This window comes from Pinus tabuliformis, chromosome 9, assembly GCF_031772625.1.
Source record: "Pinus tabuliformis cultivar Carrire ecotype Pingquan chromosome 9, CPIR1, whole genome shotgun sequence".
Classification (NCBI taxonomy): Eukaryota; Viridiplantae; Streptophyta; class Pinopsida; order Pinales; family Pinaceae; genus Pinus; species Pinus tabuliformis.
The window spans coordinates 766,140,526-766,153,433 of record NC_142307.1 but is presented as its reverse complement, the minus strand read 5'-3'; positions in this window follow the sequence as shown (position 1 = coordinate 766,153,433).

Sequence of the window (12,908 nt, the reverse complement as noted above, 5' to 3'; positions counted from 1 at the left end):
TTATTATAAAACACACAAAGGTGGAAACTCTATTTGATTCAGGTTCCCAAGCAAATTTAATCTCAGAGTCCTTAGTGAAAAAGTTAGGCCTCAAAACTAAGCCTCATACGAGTCCATACCCGCTTGGTTGGGTAAGAGATAGAGCAAAATTACAAGTAACCAAGTAGTGCCGGGAAAAAATTGTTATTGCTTCCAAATCAGTTGATGAGGTAGAGTTAGATGTTGTGCCTTTGGATATTTGTGGAATTATATTGGGAAGTATATATCTATATGACAAAAAGGTAGTTTTATTTTAGCATGAAAATAAATACCACCTCACAAAGGACGGGGTGGAATATATAGTTAGAGCTCATCATACGAAAGTTAGTGCTAGCCTTGTCGGTGCAAGATATATTAAACGACTGGTTAATTCTAGTAAAGGGTGCATGCTCATGGTAGTCAGAGTGAAAGAGGCCAAGATGATTGACGCTTTCAAAGGTTGTGATCCTGATCATAAGAAATAATTGTTTGAAATTATTTTTGACTATGATGGATTGTTTCAGGAACCGAGAGGATTGCCTTCAAAATGGGAAATCAAACATGAGATCCATTTACAACAGGATGCTCCTTTACCGAATATTGGCATGTATAGGATGGCTTCTATCAAGATGGAGGAGATCAAGAAACAGGTGCAAGATTTGCTAAATCAAGGGGCCATCAGACCAAGTTCTTCTCCATGCGGCTAACCGATCGTGTTGGTGCCAAAGAAAGACAACATATGGAGAATGTGCGTAGACTATAGGGCACTAAAAAAAATTACGGTGAAGAATCGATACCCTCTCCCTTGCATTGATGAATTATTAGATCAGTTGAAAAATGTTGTCTATTTTACAAAACTAGATTTGCATTAGAGAACAAGACATTTGGAAGACTGCATTCAAAACTAAACAAGGGTTGTTCGAATGGATGGTGATTCCATTTAGGCCTTTTCTTGATAATTTTGTACTTGTATATCTCGACGATATTCTTGTTTATAGTAAGACATGGATGAACATGTATGTCATGTGAAGAAATTGCTTGATGTTCTGAAAAATGAAAAACTGTATGTAAAGTTGTCAAAATGTGAGTTTGGGAAGACCTCTTTGGTTTATTTAGGTCACATAGTCGGTAATGGGAAATTGAAAATAGATCCCTCTAAGGTAGATGTGATTATGAAATGGCCGGAGCCCACAAATGTTACACAGGTTTGAATCTTCTTAGGTGCGTTACAATATTGGAGAAGGTTCATTGCAAACTTCTCTGTTATCGCAACCCCCTTACACGCATTGACAAGTGTGAAGAAGGGCTTTTAGTGGGGAGGAAAGCAACAGAAATCCTTCGACATGCTGAAAGAGAAGATTAGTACAACACCAGTGCTAGCCTTACTAGACCTTCATCAGCCTTTTGAGATTGAAACAAATTCCAATGGATATGCCATGGGCGCTGTATTGATGCAACAAAGGAAGCCTGTATGTTACCATTCAGAGACTTTCTCCCAGGCCGTTGTGAATTATCCCACGTACGACAGGGAGTTGTATTCCTTGGTTCAAAGTGTAAAGAAGTGGAAACACTACTTGATCGATAGGGAGACCATCATCCATACAGATCATCAGCCCTTGCAGTACCTTCAGTCATAGACCAAGTTTCAACAAACCCATCATTTCAGATGGATGGGATTCCTCCAACAATTTCATCTGGTAATCCAAGAAGGGCTCCAACAAAAAAGTAGTAGATATGCTTTCTCGCCCTCCTATTTCTGCATCTATAGTTTTGCAAAATGCTTATTTATCATTTGAAGGTTATGATGAACAATATGCTAATGATGATGATTTTAAAGAGATTGATGCAAAAATGACTTGTGGACTGCAGGTGGACAATTATTATTTGCAGGAAAACTATTGTATCACCTTGGAAAATTGTGGATACCCATTGATGAAAGGTTCATGTAATCCGAGAGGCTCATACCTCTCTTGTGTTTGGTCATTTTGGGGTTGAAAAAACTTTGTGTCATTTACAAAGGTTTTGTTTTTGGCCTCATATGAAAAACATTGTGACTCGCTTTGTAAAGGGTTGTGTGTTGTGTTATGTTTCAAAGCCCTCTAATAGAAAACTTGGGCTCTACACACCACTCCCTATTTTGAGTTGACCATGGGAAAGTGTGTCCATGGACTTTGTAGGTGGTTTGCCTATGTCTAGGAAAGGTCACGACTATTTGTATGTCATCGTGGATCGTTTTAGAAAAATGTGCATTTTAATGCCTTGTAAAAAGCAGGTCACTGCTGAGTAGACTGCTTATATTTTCTTTCAACATGTTTGGGTTCATTTTGGGTTTTCCACATCTATTGTGTCAGATTGAGACTCTCTCTTTCTTGGAGAGTTTTGGACCAGCTTGTGGAGAATGATGGACACTGAGCTAAAAAGAAGTACGAAATTTCATCCATAGACCGATGGGAAGACATAGGTCTTCAACCGCACCATGGTAGACTTATTACAAGGATATTGTGGAAAACATCCCAAGTTGTGGGATGAATAACTTCCTTATGTGCAACATGCATACAATCGAGCAACACATTCATCCACACAGATCTCACCGTTTGAGACATATTTTGGTTACCTACCAAGGGATCCATTAGACATGGTATTTGGGAAAGATGAGGATGGAAATGGATGAGATGATAGGGACAAAGCACGAAAGTCTATTCAGTGGATATATGTGATTCATCAGGTAGTATAAGAGAAATTGGAGAAGAGTCAATCTCGGTATAAAGCTAGACATGATAAGTACCGAGTTGACCATCAGTTTCAAGTTGGGGACAAGGTATGGCTCCACATCAACAAGGATATAATGAAGGGAGAAGGGAAGAAATTGAGACCCATTTGATATGGTCCCTTCACCATATTGGCAAATATTGGAGACAATTCTTTTCGTCTTGACTTTCCTGCTTATATGCAAATGTAATCAGTAGTGAATGTTGAAACCCTGAAGCTTTATGAACCTTCATTGATTATGGATACCGAAGAGGTTGCACAGATTCCTACAATGGACGATCTTGCACCAGAATATCTAGACAAGTTGCCTGAAGATATCATTCTGGACAAGAAAACCAAAACTGCATGACGGGGAGATGTGGAGTACTTTCGTGTTGGCTTCAAAGGAATGCATCTGAGTAAAGCTCGGTGGATGGAGAAAGAAAAAGTGAGGGAGCAATTTCCTCACTTGCCAATTGACTGAAAATGATTTTGGCGGTCCAAAATCTCTTAGTGGGGAGGATTGATCCAGGTGGATCTCTAAAAAGTACCAGTGGCATGGTAAGAAGGCTCAAAACTCAAAGTGGTAGAAACTCTATAAACTTAGCATCAGATCGAAGTGCTTGTCATCCTGATTCCAATGGTGTGAACAACACTCAAATCTGAGCTCATATGAAGAAGTTAGAGCAAGTCAAAGTTAGGTTTGACTTAGACAGGTGGCAGGAGAAGATGACGTGGCATAAATATTCAGCAAATGGGGAAGCACCAAGTGGCAAGCTACCAATGGTCCTGCATTTTGCTTATCGCAGAAGGCAGAGGTTAGCAGTTTCAAATCAATGCTAGGCAAGAAAAGGTTTGATGCGATAATCGCATATCACAATCGCAAAAGGCAAGTGTTTACGATGTGCCCCCAATAGGATCCCGGTTGCGATTGCGATATCACATATCGCGGATCGAAGGTGGATCAAGTGTTTACAATCAGTCCCTGACATAGTCAAGTTGCGATGCGATATATCACAATCACAGTTCGCAAAAGGGGAGCAGTCGTATGGAGTACCAACCCCGGTTCCTGTCGATTGAAATTTGCAATGAGGCTTCAGACCCTATATATTATGAATTGTGTTTAATAAGCCCGTCGGGTCTGTTGTTATCGCAGGGCACCTGTTGTAAAGGCTTGGGCCTGTACGCCGATGGAAAACGCCGATTGCGATTTGCGATGAGGCTAACTGCACCGATGGATTATTCATCTATTTGAGATTTAATGTAAAAAAGTTTGTGGAATGTTTTTCTATGTTTGATAGGGTTGTTACCCACGTACTATTCAAGAGCCCGAGAATCTCTGCCTGAAACATACCTGCCATCTAATACTTTTCATCTGTTGGGAACTACCTGGGAGTTGAGGGGATAAGCACTAAGAATATATATTGAACCATCAGCACAGGAAAAAGGAGGAGACCGGCACAATAATTCAGAATATTAGTGCGTACAACAATACACTGACCTGAAAGCAAGCCAGGACCTCGCCTTGAGCATCAGGTAGGTTTCGAGAAGTTGCAGAAAGCCCAATTATTCGAATTGGGTGTTCAGATAGGTGTTTTTGCATGATTTTTCGTAGGATTTCGGTGGTACTGTCTATGTCTGAAGTTTGGCTCTCCATTCTTTGTCCATCTTCCAACTTGGAGGTATAAGGATTGTAAATGAATGTTTCTTGTATTTTTATCTCTTTTTGTGCCACTTAATGAAAGAATACCTCCCCACTATTGAGCAGGGCCCGGAGACGTAGTCCAAATTGGATGAACTCTATAATCAAATATTTGTGTCATGGTTTCTTGCTTATAATGTTATTTCCGTATTATTTTATGTGCTTTTGAGTTCCATGGTTTATACATTATGTTTCATGTAAATCTGATGCATATATAAGTAAAAGATCTTGGATCAGCGGGCACCAACCCCATGATATTTACATACACTAATATGAGGGAGACTCCAATCCCATAATCTGCAAGAACCTACTTGCTCTGCCTATAAGATCCCTTTTTCATTTATTTTCGAGCTAAGATCTCAGACTCCTTAATTAAAATATCACTAACACAAATGTTAATTCTCATATTTTCTTGTCTTCTTTGATATTTGCTTTGAAACAATCTTTCTTCCTTTGATTCTCTAATTCAATTGAAGTTCCAGACAATCACTACTTCTCCCTTACTTATTTTCTTATAGATGCAAATTCTTTTATGCAATTAAATTCTCAATACTTAAGATATACAATTTTCAAATGCATCGCAACTCCATATCTCAATCGATCTTTTAGATTAAGAATTTGCACAAAACTTATCTTCAACTTTGTCTCAGATCTGCTTGTTTTCCTTCTATAACTTAGCTCCTTTTTCTCCTCATTTTATTTGAACTTCATGTGCTTCTGTGTGTCCACAACAACTTCTACTCTTCGATTTGCATGGGAACACTCAAATATGTCCAATGCGGATTTTAAACATTTCATTATTTTAATTGAAATTTGGTACCTGATGCCACCAAATTTCCAATCTCATCCCTTGATATTTAATCTCCTTTAAGCATAAGATTGAGAGCCAAAACTGATGGCTTATGCTCAATAGGTGCTTAGCCTTGGATTTATGAAATTCAACCTTTTTACCTTATAACATAATTCTTTATGGAATCTGACATTCGGTCTTTTCCACTTTGCGCTTGGTAGTGTGTTCTCGGATCTGCTTTGGGCCTAGATGTCCTTGCGTCCAGATGAATTTCGGGATCTTGTATCCGGTCCCCACTCCCTTCATAGTGAAACTACACCACTGCAAGGCCGGATGGTTGGGTAAACTTGCGTTGAGTACTGGATTCAGGGATTCAGGGTCTAGTTCCCAGTTCCCTTCGTACTAGACTATACCACTGCGAGGCTGCATGATTGGATAACACTTGTGCTAAGTATTTTAGGTTTGAGGATTTTGCGATCTAAGTTTTGTTGGAGATTTGTGGATCTTATCCATCACATAAGATTGAGGATTTATTGATGTTTCAAACCTACTTGTGAGGTTCATCATTAAGATGAGAATGTGAATGTGAAGAAATATGACCTTGCTAAATAGTAATAAATATTAAATGGAAAGGGTTTAAGGTAAAAGACCGACGCATAGAAAACCTTAAAATTAAAACTGATTATTAATTATTTTAATATTAATTATAGTAATAATATTGATTAATGTCAATATTTGTTAATTAATATTAGGGATTGTTTATATTAATAATGTGAAAAGGTTAATTAATATTAATTGATAATAATGTTAATTAATATATTTACAATGTTATACAATGTATTAATTCTTTTAATTTTAATAACTTATTAATATTGATAATTAATGTAAATGTATTATTTTTGTTTTTATATGTGTGAGAGAAGAAAAATCAATTAATTATTAATATTTAATATTAATAATTAATTTAATGATAATGCGAATTAATATTAATACTTAATATATATTAATATTGGTATAATATTTCTTAATGTATTATTTATATTAATATAAAAATATTATTAATTTATATTAATCATCATATATTAATATATGAATCATATATGGTATTAGCATTAAAAAATATAGATATTAATATTTAATTAAAAGTATATTTATTAGTTATTGTTATTAATAATTAGTATATTAATTAATTAATAATGTATTATTATAGCTAATATATTATTATAGAGAGTATGATAGGATTATTAGGATGGTTTATGATTAATATAAATTATTGATTCATTCTTATTTTTAATATTGTGATTTATTAGTGTATTAAAAAAAAAGAAGAAGGAAAAAGACAGATTAAGAAGGAAAAACAACAAAAGTAAAGAAATATATGACAAAAGAGAGGAGAAGGATTAGCTAGGGATGATTTTTGAGGTGAGGGTGGGAATTTAATTTTCATTGATTTTACATCTATAATTTCTATTAAGATTATTGGGCTTATTGTTTATATTATATTAATATAAAAAATCTCTAATATTAATTACAAATATCGACATTAATTAATATTATCATTAAAATTAATATTAAAATAATTAATTATTAGTTTTAATTTTAGGGTTTTCAATGAGTTAATTTTTTACTGTAAACCCTTTCCATTTCGTATTTATTACTACTTGTCAAGGTCATATTTCTTCACATTCACATTCTCATCCTAATGATGAACATCACAAGTAGGTTTGAAACATTGATATATCTTAAATCTTATGTGATGGATCCATAAACTAATCTCTGACAAAACTTGAGCTAAGTCTTGGATTCGAGGATCTGGGATACAACTCATTCTCAAATGTTAAACCACTTGCATCCATCAACTCTCGGGTGCTCGAATGTCTATGATCCTAGGACCTGTGTTAAGGGTTATATTTGACAACTAGGTGTTTGGACGTAGTGCATGTTGTGTGCACCTTTGAACCATCGGATGCCCAAATTGGATTCTAAAACATGAAAAATGCCAAAATTCCTTACCATTGTGAAGCCTTACAAAAGAGCCTCCTAGCACAAATCTTGAGGTATGACACATCATCTGCAGTGTTGTCTCTCTACTGCCTATCATGCAATGTCACTAACACATCACTACCACCTATCACTCGAAAACGGGCCACTTGGACAACCAAAAATGTCAAAACTACCTACCACATGTCATGACCACAAAGTGCCACATAATCATTCATGTGATATCATCTCTGCCATGTCAACACATTTCCACATGTCATCTACCACATGTACGCTTTTCCACCCAATGAAGTTGAATCCACCTACCACGTGTTATTAATGCAGAGTGCCATGTAATTAACTTGCCACATGTTTCTGCCATATGGTGCCATGTGTGCTACCACATCATACTTGGGTCCACATCTGTTTGAAGCTGGTAAATTTTAGATCCAACTATTTTCATAATTAGTTTCCCTATTGCAAACCCGAAGGCCCAAATTATCGGATGCCTTGGTGCACCCAGATTGGTCCATATGCCTGGATGAATCTAGATAGAAAAACATTATCCTAGTTTGACCCGCTGATGGTTGGACAAACATGATGGAACATTGTCTCATATGGAACCATGCATAAACTCCATCAATTCAAACTCTAGTTTCTCTTCATTATGGGAGAGCTAGAATAAGTTCCATATACCATTGGAAACCTCTCTAAGAGGGCTATCAAACCGAACAGAATAACCCTGAACTTGACATCAATGATGGAACTTCACAACAATGAAAACAACTACCAACATACTCAACAATCTCCTCCTTTGACATTGATGGCAACACCACCATACATTGCTTGTCATATGGCCATGGGTGGGAATCCCCCTATTAGGATGCTCATTCTCCATCTATATGGTTGCTCACTCTCATCCTCCAATGTCCAATTTATCTACTCACATTTCATCTTCAATGTTTTTTCACTCTCCCTCTTTGACGTCAATGGCTATTCTAAGTGCCAAATTATCCCTTTTTTTTGGAAATAAAAGGCCGTTGAACTTACTGCTACTTAAACGAATTAATACCAATTTAAAGAAGAAAAGAAAACTTCTAAGACATGAAAAATTTCCATTTCATCGTTCTTATGGTGCACTCTACTCTCCCTAAACTTGTACTACTCTTGCAGATCTCTAAATTCCCTCAAGCTTAGTCTCTTTTCTTCTCTCTAACCTCATGGCATACAACTATCCTTTGCAAAATTGAATAGTTTCCTTCATTCCTTATGAAGGAAACTATTGGCAATATGAGGGAGACATCACTCCCAACTCTTGCCTCAAATACCTAAAAGGATCTTGGGTAAGAGGCTTGGTGAATATATCAACAATTTGTTCCTTTGTTGATATATACTCCAAATTCACAATTTAATCAACCACCCATTCTCTAAGAAAAAGTTACTTTATGGGGATATGCTTGGCTTTTTAATGAAGAATGTGATCCTTGGACATACTTATAGCACTTGTATTATCACATACAATGGGAATCAATCCATCATACATTACCTTCAGGTGTTGCAAAGTTTGCTTCATCCACAAAATTTGAGTGCAACATGTCGTAGCTATTATGTACTCCTCTTCAACTGTAGAAAGTAAGATAGAAGTTTGTTTTTTGCTCAGCCAAGCTGCATAACAATTCCCTAGGAAGAAAGTACCACCACTTATTCTTTTCCTATCATCTACATTCCCAACCCAATCATCTTCTATGTATGTATTTAAGGAAAAGTTCTAACCTTTGGGATACCATATACCAAAGTCCATTGTGGCTTTAAATATCTACAAATTCTTTTTGCAGCTAATAAATGACTCTCTTTAGAGGCTGATTGATACCTTGCAACTACACCAACAAGTTGCATTATGTCTTGTCTTGAGGCTGTTAGGTACAAGAGGTTGAAAATCATTTATCTGAGCATTATTTGATTTACCTCTAGTTACTTCTAGTGGCCATAAGAGTACTAACAAATGAACACTCTTCCATTACAAACTTCTTTAACATTTCTTTGAGGTAATTACCTTAGGAAATGAACATGCCTTTTGTTGATTGTGTAATCTATAAACCAAGTAAAAATTAGAGTTCCCCAACCATAGATATCTCAAATTCATCTTGCATTTCAGCTGCAAACTTTTGGCTTAGTAAATATGCATCACTACCAAAGATTATATCATCAACATAAACAATAATGATTAAAAGATTTCCATTTTCAAATTTTATATACAAATTACTATTATTTGTCCCTCTTTTGAAGCCTTGTTGTTATGGGTGTTTGCCTAATCTAGAATATCATGTGCTTGGTGCTTTCTTTAGTCCATACAATGCCTTTTTCAGCCTACACACATCCTTAGGATTGTCTGACAACTTAAAAATTTCAAGTTGTTTTATATAAACTTCTTCAAGTTCTCCAGCCTAAGAACACTAATTTCACATCCATTTGATAAACTTTGAACATCTTGTGACATGCAAATGCTAAAAAAATTCTTATTACCTCTAATCTTGCTACATGAGAAAAATTTTCTTCAAAGTTTATCCTTTCAACCTAAGCATACTAATCTGACCTTATTTCTAACGACTTGTCCATCCTCATTTAAATTGTTGATCCTAATGACCCATTTTGTGCCAATTACATTTTTATTTATTGGTCTTGGAACTAATTCCCAAGTTTGATTTTTCTCAAGATGATCTAATTCCTCATTCACGACATTTATCCAATGCTTATCTTGACATGTTTGAGAAAAGTATTTGGGCTCAATCATGGATAACATGGAAATATGTGCTTCACTAGAGGTATTTATTAGCTTTCTTCTAGTTTTGACTCCTACTTCCTTATTACCAACGATTTGATTTGCAGGGTGAGTCTTTTGTACATACCTTGCGGGGTTTCTGGATGAGGGCATGCTACCTCTTCTTCTTCTTGTTCTTCTCCCGGTTCTTCATATTCACCATGGATCTGATAAAGTGGGTTGATATATCTTGGTTGCTTTCTTTTGAGATATAAATCTTCATCCACCTTCGCGTCAATGCTATAAAAAATATTGCACAATATTTTGTTATAACATCTATAGCCTTTTTTTAGTTGAATACCCTAAAAATTAACTTCATCAACTCTAGCATCAAACTTACCCAAATAGTCATAATTAATCTTGATGTAGCACTTGCCGTGAAATTTTTTGAAGTGTTTGATTGAGGTTGGTTTTCCATATCATAACTCATAGGGAGTCTTGTCACTATTTGGACTGGAGTGTGCTTTATTTAAAATATGAACTATTGTATGAACAACTTCAACCCAAAAGGTATTTGGAAGATTTATCTCATCCAACATTGCTCTAGCCATTTGTTGTATTGATATGCTTTTCCTCTCCACCACACCATTTAACTACAGAGTGTTTGCAATTGAGAATTGTCTTCTTATTCCATGTGCTTCACAAAATTCATCAAGCTAATTTGAGGTAAACTCCCCACCCCCTTTTGACATTAGGAATTTCAATTTACATTTGGTTTGGTTTTTAGCAAGGGCTTTGAAGGCTTTGAACTTATCAAAAGCTTCAAAATTTTCCTTTAAAAATGCAACCCAATTCAACCTAGTATAATCATCGATAGCCAACATTATGTAGAAATTTTGAATAATTTAACGCATATTCAACAGAGATTATCCTGATCATGTACTATTGCGGAATACATACACAATACATAAGCTCCTCTACATTGATCATCAATATAGCAGCATCAATAACAATAAAACATCAAGAGCATTCACACATTAACACAGTATGTATCCCGGGGAAAGCATCTCGCTAAAAACCCCAACTATCTGTATATTAATGATTGAGAACATGTAACAATACAAAGTACAATGCTTATCACAAGCAATCCAGTACCAACTCCACCTGTTACACACAATACAGCTCAGATCTGATCTCCAAATCTATTCCACTGCTTGCCTACCTCCACTGCTCAATACCTGCTCAAGAACTGATGAGAATGGCTTACCAAACTCGTATTTCACCTCAAAATAATCACTCACACTTTATTGGACGTGAGCAAAGGCTACAATACTGGGCAAATACGTGAGCAAACTCATTGGCATACTCAATCCCTTGATTGTGCAAGATCTGGTGCACAACTATAGTCACAACTGATAGCAATCTGATTCTCTACCACCTGTCCCTATTGAACTGAACATACACTGACATGCAACTGAGTTAACTGATGTATTCATTAGTTGCATAATGAGTTAATAATTAGTTTAAAAACTCATAATTAGTCTATTTGCAGTTAGACTAATTACAACTAGTTTAACCAAGTCAAACTGAACACAACTCCATCAACTCCACAATCAACTCCACCAAACTCAACTGATTGAGTTGTAACTGAAGTCATGCATGCAACAACTCAACTGACTCATAAGAAAAGTGTTTCCTTCTGACAGCTGCATGTGCCACCTCTGTAGCTCAAACTGAAGTGCTCCAAGAGAATAAGATCAAGTTTATAGTCCAAATATTATTATGAGACAATAATATTTGACTTTTCTATTTTTGACAGCCAGTCTAAAAATAGACTTTGATCACTCACACTGTGATCACTCACACTTTGATAAAAAATAGAAGTCCATCTATTTTTCCCAACTTGACCAATCATCCATAAACAGGAACCTGCAATCCATAGACATGATCCATATGTCTAAAAATAGACATAGTCTAAAAATAGACTTGCGCCAAAAATAGCCTGCGGGCCCACTTAGTGAAGGCGACTCTTTTCACTAAGCTCCATCATCTTGTTGCAATCTCAACACTCCCTCTTGACAAGATATGGATTATCAGCAACCCCTATCCTGCCTCGGTGGTACTCGAATTTGCTCCTGGCGAGAGCCTTCGTCAGAATATCAGCATCCTGATCCTCCGTTGGAATGTACGAAAGTAACATGATCCTCCGCTGCACACAATCTCTGATATGATGGTACCTGATATCAATATGTTTAGATCTATCATGAAATACAGGATTAGCCGAGAGTTTAATGCAACTCTGGTTATCACAGTAAATCACAATAGGATCCAAATGAGAACCGAACAAACCAACCAGGATCTTCCTCATCCATATAGCCTCGCATGCAGCCAAACTTGCTGCCATATACTCGGCCTCCGTTGAACTGAGTGCCACGGATCTCTGCTTCTTGCTGTACCAAGAAACTGTTGTCGATCCAATACTGAAGACCCCTCCTGATGTGCTCTTTCTGTTCGTTGGGCTCCCTGCCCAATCTGCATCCGTGAAGCCACATAGCTTCACCTCATCCTCCTGTCTGTACCACAAACCATATCCCGATGTGCCTCTCAAGTAGCGCAACACATGCTTGCCCGCCTTCCAGAAGAGCTTGGTAGGCTTAACCATAGCTTGTGAAAGCTGGTTAACTGCATAACATATATCAGGTCGTGTATTGACCAAATACATCAGCGACCCCACCAACTGTTGATAAACAGTGGCATCCACTTCTTCTCCCGAAGTGGCATCCTCCTTCCTCCAACCTCCAGGAAGAGGAGTATCAACAGGCTTGCAGCCATGTATGTTGAACTTCTCTAGTATCTCCCGAGCATACTTGCCCTAAGAAACAAACAGTCCACCACTACGCTGCCATATTTCC